Raw genomic sequence first — 6,809 nt, forward strand, 5'->3', positions numbered from 1 at the left:
TTTCTCATCGTTTGCAATAACTATCGTTTTCTGTTGTGTAAAAAATTCTTTTAACCATCTTCCTACTTTATCTACGATATTGTGTTTTCTAATTCTTCGCTAATATATTATGGTCTACTTTGTCAAAAGCTTTTGCAAAGTCTAAATAAACCACATCTGTTTCATTCCGCTTTTCATATTTTTGAATATGTTCTCACGGTGGACTAACAGTTGGGTTTGTGTACTTTTTCCGGGTACGAAACCGTGTTGTCCTATTAAATTAAACTTATTTTTTTTATTAAATGTTTAATAATATTTTTTCTTCATTACCCTTTCATACACTTTCATAATATGTGATGTTAGACTCACAGGCCTATAATTACTTGCCTCTAGTCTTGATCCACTTTTGAAGTAGGGGTGATATATGCTAATTTGTGCTCATCATAAATCTTGCCTGTATCTACACTTTGTCTTAATAATATTGCAAGTGGCTTTGCGATAGAATGAACTACTTTCTTTAACAAAATAGCAGGGACTCCATCGGCCCTGCAGCAGCTCCATTTTTAATTTCATTAATGCCTGCACAATATCAGCTTCATTAATTTCTATGTCAGCTAAAATATTCACTATTTTCTTCCCTTACTTCTATATCATTATCTTCATTATCTATTCTAGGGGTGAATTCTCTCTTATATCGTTCTGCCAGTATGTTGCAAATTTCCTTTTTTTTCATTCGTTAATCTCCCTTCAATTCTCAGAGGGCCTATTTCTATTCTTCTTTTATTCATCTTCTTCGCATATGAGTATAATAGTTTGGGGTTTTGTTTTGCTGATATTTAGTAGGTTTTTTCTTCCAAGTCCGTTTTCATTTTCTTTTGATTGTATAATCTTTTGTTCTGCATTTTCTATCTTACTTTTTAGTTCTAAAAAACTTTCCATGCATTTTTTTCTTTTGCAAGACCTTTTTTCCACTTTCTGATTTTCTGGAACAAGATCCTTCGTCTCTTGGTATGCATGAATGATGTTTACTTTTCTTCTTCGGTATATTTTTATTTTTCCACTATTTTCTCCATATTTTATATAATATCTCCGTATTACCCTTATGTCATCACTTACGAAAATGTTATCCCAATCTTTGTTTAATTCTTCATTAATTTCTGACCATTTATATTTTTACTGTAGAAAGTTGTATTTCCATATCCTTCCCACTTTTTCATTTCTTGCTTATCTCTATTTTCACTTGCTTTGGAATGAACTGTTAATTCTATGCATTATGGTCTGAAATACTCGATTATAAACTATTATTTCTTTAACATAATTCATCTCGTTCACAAATACTAGGTCTAAAGTATTTTCCTTTCTTGTTGGCAGGTGATTTAATTTGTTTGAATGTTGTATTCTAGTAGCATATCTAATAGCTTTTCAAATTGCCTCTTATCTTCTGCACTACTATTACTCTCTTTTTTATTATGTATAAGTACAACCACAATCTCCTATTCGTTCTTTCCATTCTACGAAAGGAAAGGGTTGAAGTCACCAGATAGGAGAATAGTCCCAGTCCTTGTGATTTCTACATATATCTTCAATTTTTCAATTATTAAGTCAAACTCTTTAGTATTAGGAGGTCTATATATTACTATGTTCATCAATTTTTCAGATTCAAATTCTACCGCTATTAGATCACATTCTGAGTTACTATATTTCTCATATTTTTACCTTGTTTTTGTCTTTCCCATATATTGCGGTTCCCCCTTGATTCCTATTTTTTCTATCTGATCTATAAGTTTGGAACCCTTTTATTTGATCATCATCCCAGTCTCTTGGGAATACCAGGTTTCACTTATATTCTATTATCTATTTTCTTTTCATTTTGGGTTAGTTCTTCTAAGTACTCTATTTTTCTTTTGAGTTACTCGTAACTAAACCCTGCGCATTCATCACTATGATGGTTTGCGTGTTTTCTCCTTCATTATACTGGTAGTAATAAGGATTTTCCCATGTCTCTTTCTGTTCTGGTATGTTGCTTTCTTTTTCATTTCCAGAAATTCTGACATAAAAAAAATACAACTTTTCCATAATATTTGATCTTCCTTCATCATAATTATTCATTTTGTGTCTGAATCTGCAATTTTCTCCGTTTCTGCAATATCCTCTTGCATAATAAATACAGTTATTATCTCTTGAGTAGAATTTCGGAGCTGATGCTTTGAAATTTTTGCTGACACCTCTGCATATCTCATTGGTGGTTTGCTTTTCTCTTTTACCTGATATTCTTGATTTCTCTCTTTATTTGTTTCTTTCTTATTTTGGATTTTATTACTTTGGTTGGTTATTTATTTGATTATGATTTCATGGCTACAGGGTGCATATATTTGCATTTTTGTCGAACTTACATCCTTTTCCTTCTTTAGGTTTTTACATATTTTGATGCAGATCTCTGCAATCATCCCCATATCCATCTAAGTATGCACATTTACCATATATTTTCATAGTTTTGACATATCTTAGGATGTTTGTAGTAACATCTTTCTCCAAATCTGCAATTCCCTCTTTTCAAAAAGGTTGAGATTTTGTCTTTCTTGTCTATTTTTTCTTCTTTCGTCATTGTGTAGATCTGGGTAGAGCCTCTTCGGGATTTGCTTTTCTGTTGTCATATCGTAATTTATTTCTTTCGTAGGTATGCTGCTTTATTGCCTCATATGTAGTATCAAGTGAGTATCTCTGCATCCATACTTTTATCTTGTTCTTTGTTTTCTTATTTTTTCTGTCATTTCATTTTTGTTTTCTTCTCTTCCGTTTTCGTCTTCTTTTTTCTTCTTCTTCTTCTTCCTCCCTCTTCTTCTTCATCCTCACCTATTTGTACATTCAATCTTGATTTAATAACATTGTCTATCCATGATAGACATGTTGAACAAAAAATTCTTGTATCTTTTCTCAAATCTTGTATTACCTCAGCACACTGTGGATGGGTCGGAATGTTGCATGCAGCACATTTTCTGATTAGGTTTTGTGGATTGACTATGCTATACCAAACCTTACACAGTTTGCATGCTTTTGGCATTCTTTTTCCTAATGCATCAATTAGGATATTCACAAGATTCACCTTATTCATTTTCTTTGTCGGAATATGTTGGTTTATGTATATTTTCTTTATGAGTCTTGACCACTTGGATTTTATTTGGAACTTCTTCAATTATTTTCAAGATGTTTTTCATTAGAGAGAGAGAGAGAGAGAGAGAGAGAGAGAGAGAGAGAGAGAGAGAGAGAGAGAGAGAGAGAGTATCACGAGGTTAAATAAATATTCAGTATATATAGTAACAAATGGATATATAAGAGAATAAATACTACAATGTCTTGAGAGTCAATAAGACAAAAATAATCGTGAATTAAAAATCAGCTCCATGTTAGATGCATTGAAGTTTCTCACTTTAATTTATAAAAACAATAATCAATAATATGAAAGAAAACATATTTTCACTCATACAACGAGCAATTAGAATCTCAGCTGATGAGAAAGTGTATCTTAGTTTAACCAGACCACTGAGCTGATAATCAGCCCTCCTAGGGTTGAGCCCGAAGGATTAGATATTTTATTTTATGTGGTTAAGAACCAATTATATACTCTGTTTTTTTCCATCTGTCCATCCGCCTGTGGTGTTTGCGCATGGTAACACTGCGTCCTGGGCTTAGAATAGTATCCTATTTCGAATATTAACGGTGTAATTAGCATACAGTAAATTATTAAAACACTGTTCAGTTGCAAATGTACACCCAGATATCCTTTTATTTACCTAAAAACATACACACAGCAATAACTATTTAAAGCACGGGACGCAGTGTTACCATGCAAAAAACACCACAGGTGGATGGACAGATGGAAAAAAAACAGAGTATAGTTACCTAGCAACGGGACCTACAGCTTATTAGTGTATTGCATGAGTTGTAAAACTATTGTTTACAATTCACCAAAACGGTTCAAACCCATACACTGAGAGTGTTGTGCAACGGCAGATATTCTAATATTCTTTACTGCTTCCAATCAGAGCCTTAGAAATCTTTCAAATCACAGCTACTCGAGGCCATATTGGTCCTGGGAAATGGGTAAAAGAATGCAGTGTCGTGTTACCACAAAAATGTCACCCGACCAACCTCCAACTGTTGCGCAAGTGACCCTGGCACCTACCGGTGCCTGTGCCCCACACACAAGTTTCGTACTCGCGAACAATTGTCTTTTCTTTATACAATACCAATCGAACCGTTCCAACGTCGAGTCCGCTATACAATCTGTCAGTGATGCCTTCTCCGATGAGGAAATCAACGTTGCATATACGAAATGCAAAGATCTAATACCAGAGAGTATTCTCAAGAGCGATAGGCGAAGAACTTGTCCTCTCACAAAAAAAATATCGTATATCACTAAGTGGCTAAGGATCTGCCTCGTGGAAATCTACGCCGATGACCCTTACAACCTGCCTCCAAAGGGGCCCCTGCGACTAAGCCTACCTGCGGTGTAACCACACGGCAGAAACTGCCTTCCAAACAGCAAAATCTCTCTCAGAATAATTGGAAAAAACTCGGAAAAAAATTGAGGAGACAAATGATAAATTTATCAAGAATCTGGGACGTGATCAAAGGACTACAGGAATCCTAAACAGCCTTAAAACGCTGGAAACAAATAACCTCACACGGATCTGGGATGCGATCAAAGGAGTGCAGGGATCGATAGACAATCGCACAGATAGCCCCCAGACTCCTACGAATGCGGCATCCAGTTTTTCCTCGCCTCCCAGCAACACGGAAGTGCCCCGTTCCGAGGGGACTGTTGGTCCCCAACCTCTTCTCCCTCCCTAGTGCCTCCGGTGGAAGATATATCTCCGGTGATGATTACTAGCCCTCGTAATCCTCCCCACCCTATCTCTCCCCCCTAACCCCGCATCGTAGATGCAGATGAAAAACTGATCATGAGGGGTATGGCGGCTGGCAGATACAAACAAGCAGAAAGAAGAGAAGAACCTTCCCGTTTGGCCGCTGGAACCGGAGCCAAAACATTCGTGTTTCACCTCGCCCGACCACTGAGAAGAGATGTCACGTAGTAATTCACAATGCTGAGCTCATCGGTGACACTAGATGCCATAGTGGAGAGGAGTCAAGTTTCCTCATTGGCTCTAGCCCTGACTCATACTCTCACGAACTCCCAGCAGGATTAAACATAAAAGTGGCTTCAGGATTACCTGCCTATTTCAACACCTCGACGTTCTTAAAGGCGAGAATTTCGGGTCCTAATATATTAGTTTCAAGATATAAATTATTCCGGGATCAACCATCCCCAGGGGAACTTACTGACACTCCAACCAGCGTCATTTCCACCGCAAAGTGCCAGGCGAGTGACTGCCCACTGCCCCCTGGCTAACCCCCCACCATCCACCCAAATGATCAGCGCATTCATCTCCCATCTTCGTGAGTAGCCATGGATACATTAAACATAATCTCTTGGAATATTTTTGGCCTCAAGCGGAACATTCCTCTCCTAAACATGTTCTGCAAAAACTTCAAAGGCATCATTGCATTGCAAGAAACGCTCTCTGGCCACATGACCTTGCCATCTGTGATTCAATTTATGAAGACTTCAGAACCTTCTCGACTTCATCGATGCAAGTTACAGATCAAATCATAGCAAGTCGAGAAAGGGGGCCTTTCTTTCCTTTGGCACAAATCGTTAGACAATATGACAGGAGTGACAGATTGCTGGGGCTTCAAGTGACAGTAGGGAACTCTAAATCCTAAATATTAATGTTTATATGCCATGGGAAAATAATAATAATTTTGATCATTACTGCATGATCCTAGGGGAGTTACACAGTATTATTCATGATTCTCCTGCTGGTCATATTTGTATAATCGGGGACCTTAATTCTCACCCCACAAAAACAATTCTATAATGAACTTACTCACTTCTGTCAAAATCATGCTCTCCGAATTAGCGATTGTAATGCTCCTCCCCTCCTCCTCCTATTCATATGTACATAATAGAGCGGACGCAATTACAACCTCCTGGCTGGACCACTGCATCAACTCTCCACACTCATGATTCTATTATGACCTGCAATATTCGCTACGATCTTGCAACGGGGCTACGATCACATCCCATTACAGGTGTCATTCAGTACCCCATCCCTCCCTACCGTGAACCCACTAACTGACCGCCCACCAGCGGTTAACTGGGATTTGTTTAAAAACCAACAGGGAAAACCAGATACCTTTAGGGCGACCAATGGAAACCAGGTTGCTGTCAATAATTCAACCGGCTGACGCCTTACTGCGTACCAACACAAATGTAGAAATGACCACCACAAGAGGGATCTGAAGAATTCTATTCGAACATAATCTCGCTATGCTTGCTTCGGGCAGGAACTGCCTATAGATTTCGTCAAGGTAATTCTCGTAATATACCTGGTTGGAAAACGACTTGGTTAAGGATCTGTATACATTCTCACGAGAAATGTTTTTACTGTGCAGGCAAATGGCAGCCCAAGGGAAGGACACACTTCATTACTAATGAGGCAGGCGAGAGCACAATTCAAACTTGCTCTTAAGTACTGCAGGTTAAATGAAAAAACAACTAAGATCCGATGCAATGTCTAGAAAACGTAGAATCTCGTGATTACCCTCGTCGGTGGAAAAGATATCCAGTCCTTAAATCCCAAAACTAAAAACCCCCCCAAAAGCTATCACAGAGAGTAGGGGAAGCAGTCGGAGACGAGGCTATTGCAAGGATGTAGGGTGATCACTTCAACAATATCCTGAATGCATAAATGATCAGGATTCCCGAA

Source organism: Macrobrachium nipponense, chromosome 6 (assembly GCF_015104395.2).
Source record: "Macrobrachium nipponense isolate FS-2020 chromosome 6, ASM1510439v2, whole genome shotgun sequence".
NCBI lineage: Eukaryota > Metazoa > Arthropoda > Malacostraca > Decapoda > Palaemonidae > Macrobrachium > Macrobrachium nipponense.